The 12464-nt window shown below is 41.1% G+C and overlaps 1 pseudogene; it reads right to left on the minus strand.

Annotated features, from left to right (window-relative positions):
• Nucleotides 1-631: 631 nt before the first annotated feature.
• On the minus strand, nucleotides 632-12098 carry LOC125921654 (nuclear receptor subfamily 2 group C member 2-like; annotated as a pseudogene).
• Nucleotides 12099-12464: the final 366 nt, after the last annotated feature.

Raw genomic sequence — 12464 nt, forward strand, 5'->3', positions numbered from 1 at the left:
TATGAGATAAACCACCGCATACCATATTAATGCAAATTACTATACTAAGTACAAGGCAAAAGGGCATAGTAATCTTTTGTGGTTTTATTCTTTGGAACAGGTTGGGAGAATATTGGCTTGAACTCTATCATCCTGTCTACTTAGTTTTGTGTTCTTAAAAATAGCGTTCATTAGGTGACAAGTTAAGCTGAACATTCAATGGAATGTTAATAGCAAATTATTTGTGAATGTCTATCTTAAGGTTTTTTTCTTTCTTAGTGAGCTAGAATTTACCATGGAATATAAGGCTTCTTTGTTTTTCAAAAAATTTCTTTTAGTTTTCCTTAATTATAGTCTCTGATTATAAAACTTTGTTATTGTTATTTGCCCTTTGAGAATTTCTAAATACAAATTAAGTTAAACGGTTGTTCCAAAACCTGCTGTGTCACCGAAAGGCATGAAAACATTTCTCGTGGCAAAAAAGGATCCTGTTAGTTTTTGGTTGCTATTGTCTGGGATTAACAAATAAGAAGAAATGAGGAAGGAAATGGCTAACATACTGGTAATATTTGTATATACCAAAATACCACTACTTCATTGTCTTTGTATCTGAGCAGTCCTGGGAAGATTCTTTTGCTTCTCAGCAGGTGTGTGGTGTGCATTAGATACTGGCTCTGGTGATTTGGCCATTGTACTCTGTTGTCTCCATTTTGAGGATATAGGGGATTATGCTATCAAAGCACTGACAATGCAACCAGTAAAACAAAACAAAACAAAACAAAACAAAAAATTAAGTTCTTCTGTTATGTTGGAGCTCATCAGCCTAAGTCCCGGCAGACAGATGAAAATCCAGGCCAATTGGTAGGTGTCTTCTGAGTAAGGCTTCTGAACATAGTCTTGTAAGCCCATCTCTGTATTTTCTTGGAATTTTCGATCTGGTTTGTGCTGGTCAAGCCCGAATGATCTGGACTAAAGAGAACTATAGCTTACCTTAGTCTGCATACTCATCGCTGTCCATATCCAGCTTCACCATACTGTTAACAGAAGTCCTGACGCTTACAGATGTGCTCCATGACTTGCTTTATTCAGTAACCAGAAAGTTTATCTCCCTGGATGCTGTTCTGTAGGTGGTTGGCCATAGCTGCCAGGATATTGGAGAGACTCACGACCTGGGCACACTGGGGCAGGCCAAGGCTGAAGAGCTCATTCCAGTAGGGCAGCACAAGGCTGATGTTGCCTTCCTGACCAAGTGACTGAACTGCTGGCCCAGACCATGGGGAGGAAAAGCAAGTGGGATGTAGACTTGCAGAGGTAGCACATGTTGAGGGATTCTGGAATGGGGCCAGGCATCACAAACCCAAATGTAAGTGTGTTAAAGGAGGGTGTCTTTGACCTCAGTGATGGTGGACTGGTCTCCAGTGATGCTGTGGATGCTCTCTCCTCCGCCATTTTGTCTGCCAGGCTGGGAGACAAGAAGCTGTGGTATCAAGTGCTTTTGCTAAGGTATCACCTGCTCAAGGAATCTCACTTGCAGACTGGTTCTCCCATGGTGTTCTGAAGACTTGGCATTGTCAAGGGATTCACTTAGGTTGGCAAGGGACGCTACTACATTTGCGGTGTGTCCGGAGCCCCCTGGCTTGTGTGAACTTTAGAATCCGTGATCAGAAGAACCATACCATCCTCGTATATCAAAGGCTGCTGGATGTTCACAAGCATCCTGCATCAAGACCTATTTCTCAGCTGAAGCGGCACAGTTCCTTGGTTTCTCCCACCGCACATCAAAGGGCTTCTTCTCCTTTTTTTTTTTTTTTTTTCCCCCTTAAAGGGCTTCTGTTCACACTGGACAGATTCCATTTTCGCACTCATCTCTAAGCATTTTTTTCAGTCAGAAAAACTGACAGCTCTTCAGGTGCCGCTTACTGATGATGCTTAGTTGCTCTGACAGCTGTAGGTCAAATTTTTCCTTATGCCCCTTTGTAATAAATGTTGCCTCTTTCACAACTGACAGCCCTAGGGTGACAGCCAGGTGCTTTGTTATCACAGACCACACAGTACTTACCATCTCCGGCCGCTGGACGTGGGCCTTCTACAGAAGTGGGGGCCCTGACGACGTGGGTCCCGCCAGGGATGAGGTCATCCCAGGTGGTGAGAAGGAGCTGTCTGGCGTTGGATGTCTCGGGGCGGAGGGGGGAAGCCAGAATCACCTTGTCAGTTCCAGCTCCGTCTGGGCCGATGAGGATGAACGGCTGCTTGGGGATACCAGAGGTGTCCACTGAGGGGACCATCTGGAGCTTCTGGCCCGTCTGCATCTCTGCAGCAACCTGCACTTGCCGAGGCCCGCTGACCCCAGAGTGGGCGGAGGTTACCAGAATGCACCGGAAGGGGCCGGCCGTCCCGGCGGATTCCTGGGAGACATCTGAGGGTGCAGCACCTGGGCCACTCTGGGCCGAACTAGCCGCTCCGTGTGCATAGCCATCGGGAAGCAGGATGGCCAGAGAAATTCGAGGTTTGGCGCCAAAGTGGCCTAGAAGCAGGTGGGCTTCCTGCGCAGTTGGGGGGGAGGGCAGGGCGTGGGGAACCCAGCTCCTGGCGTTGGCGGACGGCGGGAGCCCGGGGCATTGGGTGCAAAAGACCACAGGCTGGAGAGGAGACGCTTAGGTGGGAGAGGGTAGAAGACAGGGAGGGCAGCCTGGGGCCACCTGGGGTAGTGAGGAAGGGGGGTTGTTACTGTTTTTGTCAGTGCAAGTTCAGCGTTCGTGACTCTCGTGCTCTGCAACGTGCTTGCTTTTTTCTTTAAAGGTTGAAAAGATTTCTTTATGAAGCCTTAAGAAATACAAAGTGTAATTAGTCTGCAGTGCAGAGTTAGATACAAGATACAATTTAATACTAATTCAATGACAAAATGAAAGTTGTGAGACCAGGAAATTTCCCCACACTTGATTTTAATGCATTGCGTTGATTTTCTAAAACAATTCCGAGGAGTCAATATTTACATTAGCTGGAGTATTTATGAAAACTCTGGCATCAGGCATTTATGTGTATATATGCATATATGTGTGCGTGTGTATATATGTATAAAACCCAAGATTATACGAACCAGGAAACAATTATATGTCTTCTGCAGAGTTTTGAGACTGAGGTTTATAAATGCTTTTCAAAGTGTGGGATTTGGAAACAGAGCAGAATCTTGTTTCCAAAAACTGAAGTTTTTTTCAGGAGTGAAATCAAAATTATAACTGCCACAGAAGAGGGAAAAAAAGAGACTGTGAGTGTGGTGCCGAACAACCTGGCCCTAATCATCTATCTGTTGGCAAAGGCATTGAAGGATAACCCTGCATTGTATCTAGAAAAATCCGTGCATGAATTGATTCCGGCTGTGATGACAGCCATGCCTGCAGTCAGATGTGGATCATCACTGGGTGGTTTGCTACCTGCCTGCCTGGTGGCTTTGCCCACCATCTGATAATCAGGATGCCTGTGGGGCACAGTTTGGGTCCCTTGGACTCCTCCTCTCCTCCCACGTGGTCAAGGCTGCTCTGCAGGTCAGCAGGTCAACAGGACTACTCTGACCATCACTCAGCACTGGTCCACACGGACACTCTTGCAGGCTCCTCAGCTTGGCCCTGGGACCCCTGGTTGTCTTAAGGTCTCTGGTGCCGCCACAGTGCCTGTCTAGTATGTGTGTGAACTGCACCTCTGTCTCACTCTTCCCCTCCTCCCAAGTTTGTTATAATATCGTTGTCCTCCAGTGGCTCGTCCACCCGTTAGGTCCTGTCCCTCAGCACTTCGTCTTCTGATTCGGGTTCTAGTACCTCTCCGGTCACCACCGTGGTCCCTGCTGTGCAGCCCCTTGTTGAGCTGATCTCCACTGTCACAACTGCATCCCACTACTGCTTTTTTTGGCCCCTGGCTGTTTCCAGAAGTACATCATGGTCTCCCTTCCCCCCAGCACAGGAGGGCAAAGGAGGCTTTATCACTTATCCTGGTCCAGCTCCTCCCCTGTTCTCAGCTCCCTCCTGCCTTGAGGGCAGTGCCATCTATGAAAGAAACTGGAAGCCAGGGACCACCCTTCTCCAGCCCAGAGACTCCAAAGGCTAATGGCTTCTAGCCCCTGGCTCTGGCTCTCCCCAGCCTGCTCCTTGAGGCTGTTACACATTAGCCAACCTTCCCTCAGATCCTCACACACATGCTGGGTAGTAGTTTGTTTCCCCCGGATTGCTTTCTTTTTAGATATTGTACAGCCAATTCCATATTCTGAAAGCTTGATTTGTTAAAAACAGACTTGAATGGAAGACCTGAAACTGTGAAACTCCTGGAAGGAAAAATAGTGAGGCTCCTTGACATTGGTCTTGGTGATGATTTTTTGATTTGACACTAAGAGCAAAGGCAACAAGACAAAAAATAAATGAGAAGGACTACACCAAAATAAAAAGCTTTTGCACAGTGAAGGAAACCACCAAGAACATGGAAAAGCAACTTACCGAATGGGAGAAAATATTTCAAAAGATCTATCTGATAAGAGACTAATATCTGAAATATATAAAGAGCATACATAACTGAACACTAAAAAACCAAATAATCTAATTTAAAAATGGGCGGAGACAGCTGGGTGGCTCAGTTGGTGAAGCATCTGGCTCATGATTTTGGCTCAGGTCATGATCTCATGGTTTGTGAGATTGATTGTCTACGCTGACAAGCACAGAGCCTGCTTGGGATTCTCTCTCTCCCTCTCTTGGGTACTTCCCTGTTTGCATGCACATGTTCTCTCTCTCTCTCTCTCTCTCTCTCTCTCTCTCTCTTTCTCTCTCTCTCAAAATAAATAAGCTTTAAAAAAATGAAAATGGGAAGAGGACCTGAAAAGACATTTTCCCAAAGAAAACATACAGATTGGCAACAGACACATGAAAAGGTGTTCATATCATCAGGCTAATGCAAATCAAACCCACCTTGTAAGATATTACCTTACACCTGTCAGAATGGCACTACTATCACAAAGACAAGAAATAAGAAGTCTTGGTGAGGATGTGGAGCTAATGGGACTTTTGTGCACTATTGGTGGCAATGTAAATTGATGCAGCCACTGTGAAAATAGTATAGAAGTTCCTCAAAAAATTAAAAATAGAGATACCATATGATCCAGTAATTCCACTACTGGGTATTTACCCAAAGAAAATGGAAACACTAATTTGAAAAGATATATGCACCCTATATTAAATGCAACGTTATTTACAATAGCCAAATTATGGAAGCAACCTACGTGTCCATAGATAGATGAATAGATAAGAATTTATGGTGTGTGTGTGTGTGTGTGTGTGTGTGTGATGGAATGTTACTCAACTATAAAAAAGAATGAGTTCTTGCCATTTGCAGTATTATGTAAGTGAAATAGCGAATGACAAAATCATATGATTTCACTTATATGTGAAATCTAACAAACAAAACAAACCAGAAACCATCATAAATACAGAGAACGAACTGGAGGGGAAGTGGGTGGGAGAGTGACTGAAATAGATGAAGGGGATTAAGAGGTACAAACTTCCAGTTATAGGATAAGTAAGTCACAGGGGTGAAAACTACAGCATAGGGAATATATCAACAATATTGTAATAATGTTGCATGGTGACAGATGGTAACTATGCTTTTTGTGGTGAACATAGTACAATGTATAGAACTTTCAAATTACTGTGTTGTATTTCTGAAACTAATGTAACATTGTATGTCAATACTTAAATACACTAAAAAAAAAACCAATAAAACACAGTGAGATATCACCACGTCTGTTAGAATGGCCATCATCAAAAAGATAAGAGATAACAAATGCTGGTGAGGATGTGGAGAAAAGGAAACCTTTGTGCTCTGTTGATAGAAATGTAAATTGGCTCAACCACTGTGGAAAAAAATATATGGAGGGTCCTCAAAAATTAAAAACAGAGGGGCACCTGGGTGACTTAGTCAGTTGAGCATCCGACTCTTGATTTTGGCTCAGGTCATGATCCCAGGGTTGTGGGATTGAGCTCCATATCAGGCTCCATATTGAGTGTGGAGCCTGCTTGGGGTTCTCTCGTTCTCTCTCTCTCTCTCTCTCTCTCTTTCTTTTTCTCTCTCTCTCCCTCTCTTTCTCTCTCTCCTTCCCTATGCCCTTCTCCCCAACTCATGCTCTCTCTCCTTTCAAAAAAAAAAAATTAAAAATAGAACTCTTGTATGATCCAGCAATTCTTCTGGTTATGTATAAAGGATGTTAAAACACTAACTTGTAAAGCTATAGGTGCTTCCATCTTGATTGCAGAATTATTTATAGTAGCTAAGACATGGAAATAACCCAAGTATCCATTGATGGATGAATGGATAAAGAAGTTGTGGTGTATGTGTAAATATATGATGGAATATAATTCAGCCATAAGAAAGAAGGAAATCTTTTTTTCCCTGCCATTTGCAACAACATGGAGGGATCTTGAGGGCATTATGCTAAGTGAAATAGATCAGATAAAGACAAATGCGATATAATCTCTTTCTTATATGTAGAATCTGAACTAAACCAAACTCAGATACAGAGAACAGATTGGTGGTTGCAAGAGATGGAGGGTAGGGGGTGGGCAAAATGAGTGAAGGTGGTCAAAAGGTACAAACTTCCAGTTATACAATAAGTAAGTTATGGGGATGTAATGTACAACATGGTGACTGTAGCTAACAATACTGTGTTGTATTTTGAAAGTTGTAAGAGAATAGATTTTAAAAGTTATAAGGAAAAAATTGCAACTATTTGTGGTGATGGATGTTCACTAGACATACTGAGGTGATCATTTCTCAATATACACAAATGTCAAACTATTATGTTTTACCCCTGAAACTAATATAATGTTATTTGTCAATTAGATCTCAAAACATTTGAAATAAAATTTACAATTTTTTTTATGTACAAAAATGCATATAAAATTGGGTCAGAATTCCTTACACAGATAATCTTTAACATTATTAAAAACTAAGTAGTAATTCATACATATATTAATGTATAGTATCATACACTGATGGGGTAGGAAAAATTATAAAAACCTTTGAAACAGGTAAAAAAAAATATTAAGTGTCCCATTTGGTGTACCATTCCAGCTTAGCTCAGCTTTTCATTGTTTTGGAGCTATTTTATAATTTTGTATATTGTAGAAAATTCATAATAATGAAATAATTCTTGTTTATAAAAATGCAAATGAATTGTGTGCAGTGGAATTCAATTGATTTCTATCCTGAGAATAGATCTCTTTTGAAGCTGTTTATAAATCATTTTAGCAATGCTGATTGCCCAGATGCATGTGGTTCTTTGAATTCTCTTTTGAACTAATTATAGTTCAAAATGATTCCTTCATTAATTAATGGGTTAAATCAAATTTCTGATATCTACTCATTTTAGTTTGTATGAGAGTCATGATTTTACCTTAAAAAATCCTTTAATAGATGGCTACAATATTCAAACAGTACAAAATGGGATAACATGAAAAGCAAAAGTCTCCCTCCTACCCAGTTTCACCTTCGTGGACCTTATAGTCTAATGGTGAAGACAGATATTTATCACATAATGTAGTATAAATGTAAGATTCTAATTCTGAAAAGCATGCTGAAAACGTGGAACACATTTCTGTGGAAGCAGTCATGGGGTGACCTCATCTAGACAGGACAATCTGGAAAGGCTTTTCTGAAGTACTAGCAAGTGGTCTGAGATCTAACAGTGAGTAAGGAAAACCAATGTTTATGAATGTAAAATGGGACCCAATGAAATGGTAGTTCATGGTATTGAAGGTGGATAAGTAAGGAAGTTTAAAAAAAAAAAAAAGGTGGGTCATTAGGACAGATAGATTGAGAGAAAATAGAGACATTTATAAATTTGAAGTTCTGATGAAGTTAATGCAAATTGGAAGGAGAGGCTGTTATAAGAGCCTGGGTTGTTTGACATTGAATAGAAACTTTTGAAATGGAGCAGTGGAAGGAAGTGAAAAAGTTCAAGGTATCAGCATGGGAGTGGGTGGCTAGGGTAAAATGAAAGAGCTTGGAGATGAAGAAGTTAGGGACCTTTGAGGTCAGTTATTAGATTGGTTGCCTATGTGGACAGTGAGGTCCCCCAGAATTTATTTATGGCAGAGCTTGGAGGTGAGTCATGTGCCTCGTCACAGGTGAATGAGGAGGAATGACCTGAGAGACGAAAAATAGGAAGAAACATGGGGAGGAACAATGGAGTGTCAGAGGATGAACTGCTTTTACCAGAGAAGGCTACAAGGCCACCAGTGCCCTTGGGGAAGCCCAATTTGAATTAATTCAAGGTGATAGAGGAGGAGTTTGGAGCCAGGATGAAATTATAGGGATTTTTGTTGATTATGGATCAGGAGTTCTATGGGTGTAGTAGGAGGTTTTGGGAAGTGGACAAAGGGTGTAAGACCAGGACATGGGCAAGCCCATGTGAGTATTTGAGGGACGGTACCCTAAAAAGTGGTTCAGGTGGTGGTTTACATATTGGATACTGATATTTCAAAGCAAGATCTACACCAAAGTGGATTTAACTCTTAAACATTTTTTTGAGGATGGGTAGGGACTAATGAGTAGCAGCTAATGAGGTTTTTTTTTTTTTTTTGGGGCCAGAGAGCAGCTAAAAAAATCAAAATCCCTTTTTTTTTTTTTTTTTTAAATTTTTTTTTTTCAATGTTTTTTATTTATTTTTGGGACAGAGAGAGACAAAGCATGAACGGGGGAGGGGCAGAGAGAGAGGGAGACACAGAATCGGAAACAGGCTCCAGGCTCCGAGCCGTCAGCCCAGAGCCTGACGCGGGGCTCGAACTCACGGACCGCGAGATCGTGACCTGGCTGAAGTCGGACGCTTAACCGACTGCGCCACACAGGCGCCCCCAAAATCAGAATCCTTTTGTTTCCTGCTAGGTGAAAAACGATATCGCCTTGCTGATTTAAATTGCATTTCTTTAATTTCAAGGAGGTTGGGCATATTTTCATGTACTTTTAAAACAATTGTTTTAAGAACAATTCTCTTTTTTTAATTTGCACCAGCTCCTAGTAAATTCAGGAAATTAGCTCTTTGACATATTCATTATAAATATTTTTTCCATTAGTTATCTGTGTTTCACCTTGTTTATGGTATGTTTGTCATGTAGTGTTTTTAAAATTTATGTTCTAGATTATCATTCTTTCTTTTTTTATGATTATGGGTTTTGTGGTTCTGGGTTTCTGCTCTTTTTCCTCTAATATTATAAATAATTTTACTTGTGATTTATTCTGGATGTTTTGGGGATTCATTTTAATAGTAAAATCTTTGTTCTACCTGAATTAAATTTCGTATAAGAAAAGAGGAAGCAATCCAGCTTAATTTTCTTTTCAGATATATATTCAGTTGTCCCAATACCACTTAGCTACTGACATGAAATCTCACCTTTGTGAGAAATACAATTCCAAAATAGTTGAGCCTATTTGAGAAGAATAAGAATGTGTGAGACTGCAGGGTATACTTGGGAGGCATATCTGGGAGTGAAACAGACTAAATTCTGACTCTAGAACTTGATGTTGACCTTGGCCAAGGAACTTCTCTGGGCTCCAGTTTTCTTTCATCCTCAAAATGGGCATAATCCTAGCCTTTGAGGACTATGACTGTATGTGAAAGAATGCACTACAATGGCTAGAGCTGCATAAGCAAGGAAGAGAACAGAAGAAAGGAGGTCAAAGAAGTGAGGGGTCAGGTTATTTAAGACCCTGTAGGGCATTATGAAGACTTAGTTTTTTTCTTTGAGATGGGAAACCTCTAAGGATTTTGAACAGAGAAGTGATATGATCTAACATATTTTACAAGGCTTTTGTATTGAAATTACGCTGTGGAAGGAAGCAGGGCAGAATCCAATTGCAGTTTTGAGGAGAGGGATAATGAGGGATTAGAGCTTTAGAGCTGGATGGGAGCAGAGATTTGGGTAGGAAGTGATGGGAGGCTGGAGGGCATTGCCATCAACTGAGATGGAAAGACTCATGAGTGGAGTAGGTTTGGAGGCAAAGATTGGGAGTTGGGAATTGATCATTAAATGTGTTAAATGTGAGAGATTTACCACATATCCAGGTATAGCTGTCAGGGAGGCAGAGTACACACTGGGAATTCAGGCGAGAGATCTGAACTGGAGATGAAATTTGGGAGTCATCAATATATAGACTGTATTTAATATGTTTAAAGGCATGTGGCTGAGATGCGATCACCAAGGGAGAAGAAAAGAGTTACAAGACTGAATCCAAGCACTCATCAACATGAAGACATTGAGGAGAAAGGGGGAAATCAGCAAAGAAAGCCGGGGAGTGTCCAGGAGGGCAGGAAGAAACTGACAAGTAGTGGTGTTTTAGAAGCCAAGTGGGAGTGGTCGGGGTGAAAGCCTGATTGGAGTGGGGTTAAGAGAAGGTGAGGGAAGAGAAATTGGGAGACAGTGAGTACATACAGTTCCTTTAAGAAGGTTAGATGAGAAGGAGGATGGAGGAGGAGGAGAAAGAAGAATGTATGATATTGTTGCCTGGGAGAGTCACGCATTTGTTGACCAACTACAAATATTTGAGTTGGTGTTTCCACAGGCATGTCTAGCATACCACTGTTGGTATGTGAGATGGTTTTAAGTAGTACTTCAATACATGCTTTTACAATCTTGTCATACTTTGAGTCTACTGTGTATATGAAAATACAACTAGTGTTTATAATGCCATAAACATAATGGTATAAAGTTCTTTTTGACATAAATTTATCTCTTTTTTTTTCCTTCAAAGTTTTATTTAAATTCTACTTAGTTAGGGGCACCTGTGTGGCTTAGTTGGTTGGGTGTCTGACTTCAGCTCACATCATGATCTCGTGGTTCATGAGTTCGAGCCCCGCATCAGGCTCTGTGCTGACAGCTCAGAAACTGGGGCCTGCTTCAAATTCTGTGTCTCCCTCTCTCTCTGCCCCTACCCCACTGGTGCCCTGTTTGTCTTTCTCTCTCTCTCTCTCTCTCTCAAAAATAAATAAAACAAAAAATTTAAATTCTAGTTAGTTAAACATGCAGTGCAATATTGGTTTCAGGAATAGGATTCCTGAATTCTATTATATTTTATTCTGTTCCTAAATACAATACCGAGTGCTCATCATAACAAATGCCCTCCTTAAAACTCATCATCCTCCTGGCCCATCCCCCACCCACCTGCCTCCATTAACCCTCAGTTTGTTCTCTATCTTTAATAGTCCCTTAGGGCACCCGGGTGGCTCAGTTGGTTAAGCATCCGACTTCAGCTCAGGTTATGATCTTGCGGTCCTGTTCATGAGTTCGAGCCCTGCATTGGGCTCTGTGTTGTTGGCTCAGAGCCTGGAGCCTGCTTCAGATTCTGTCTCTCTCTGCCCCTCCCCCACTCATATGCGGGCACTCTCTCTCTTTCAAAAATAAACATTAAAAAAAAGAGTTTCTTATGGCTTATTTACCTCTTTTTTTCCCCTCCCATATGTTCACCTATTTCTTCCTTCCTTCCTTCCTTCCTTCCTTCCTTCCTTCCTTCCTTCCTTCCTTCCTTCCTAGAGAGAGCATGACCATGAGATCATGACCTGAACCAAAATCAAGAGTTGGACACTTAACCAGCTGAGCCACACAGGTGCCCCAAGATTTCATTCTTTTTGATGGCTGAATAATATTCAATTATATGTATATGTGTGTGTATGTATACATACACATCTTCTTTATCTGTTCATCAGTTGGTGGACATTTGGGCTCTTTCCATACTTTGGCTATTGTTGATAATGCCGCTATAAACATCAGAGTGCATGTGTCCCTTTGAATTTGTATTTTTGTATCCTTTAGGTAAATACCTAGTAGTGTAATTGCTATATCATAGGGTACAGTAAAACCTTGGTTTGTGAGCACAGCTCATTCTGGAAACATGCTTGTAATCTAAAGCATTTGTATATCAAAGTGAATTTCCCTATAAGAAATAATGGAAACTCAGATGATTCGTTCCATAACCTAAAAATATTCATATAATAATGATTACAATACTGTAATGTAATACAAAATAATAAAGAAAATATAAAATATAAAGAAAAGTAAACAAATTAACCTGTACTTACCTTTGAAAACCTTCATGGCTGGTTTTTGATGGGAAGACAAGAGATGGGAGGGTTATTATGTAGGACGACTTTCACTATCACCAATGGAATCACTGCTATCTATTGGCTCAATGGAATCTTTTTCTTTTCGTGCAACTTTAACAAGGAACCAATCTAATGACACTAGCTTTTGCCTCCTTTTGAGGATTTCATGGAAATGTGACAATGCATTGTCTTTAAACAGATTCATCGCTTGCACTGCTACATCCTTATTTGGGTGGTGCTCTTCTACAAAATTTTGCACTGCTTCCCATATTTTACACATCCTCCTAATCTCATTTGAAGTGAGGGATTCCTTCACCTTTTCTCCTCCTCCTCTGCAGACGAGATGCAGACGTACACT

This window comes from Panthera uncia, chromosome C2 (genome assembly GCF_023721935.1).
Source record: "Panthera uncia isolate 11264 chromosome C2, Puncia_PCG_1.0, whole genome shotgun sequence".
In the NCBI taxonomy this organism is placed as follows: Eukaryota; Metazoa; Chordata; class Mammalia; order Carnivora; family Felidae; genus Panthera; species Panthera uncia.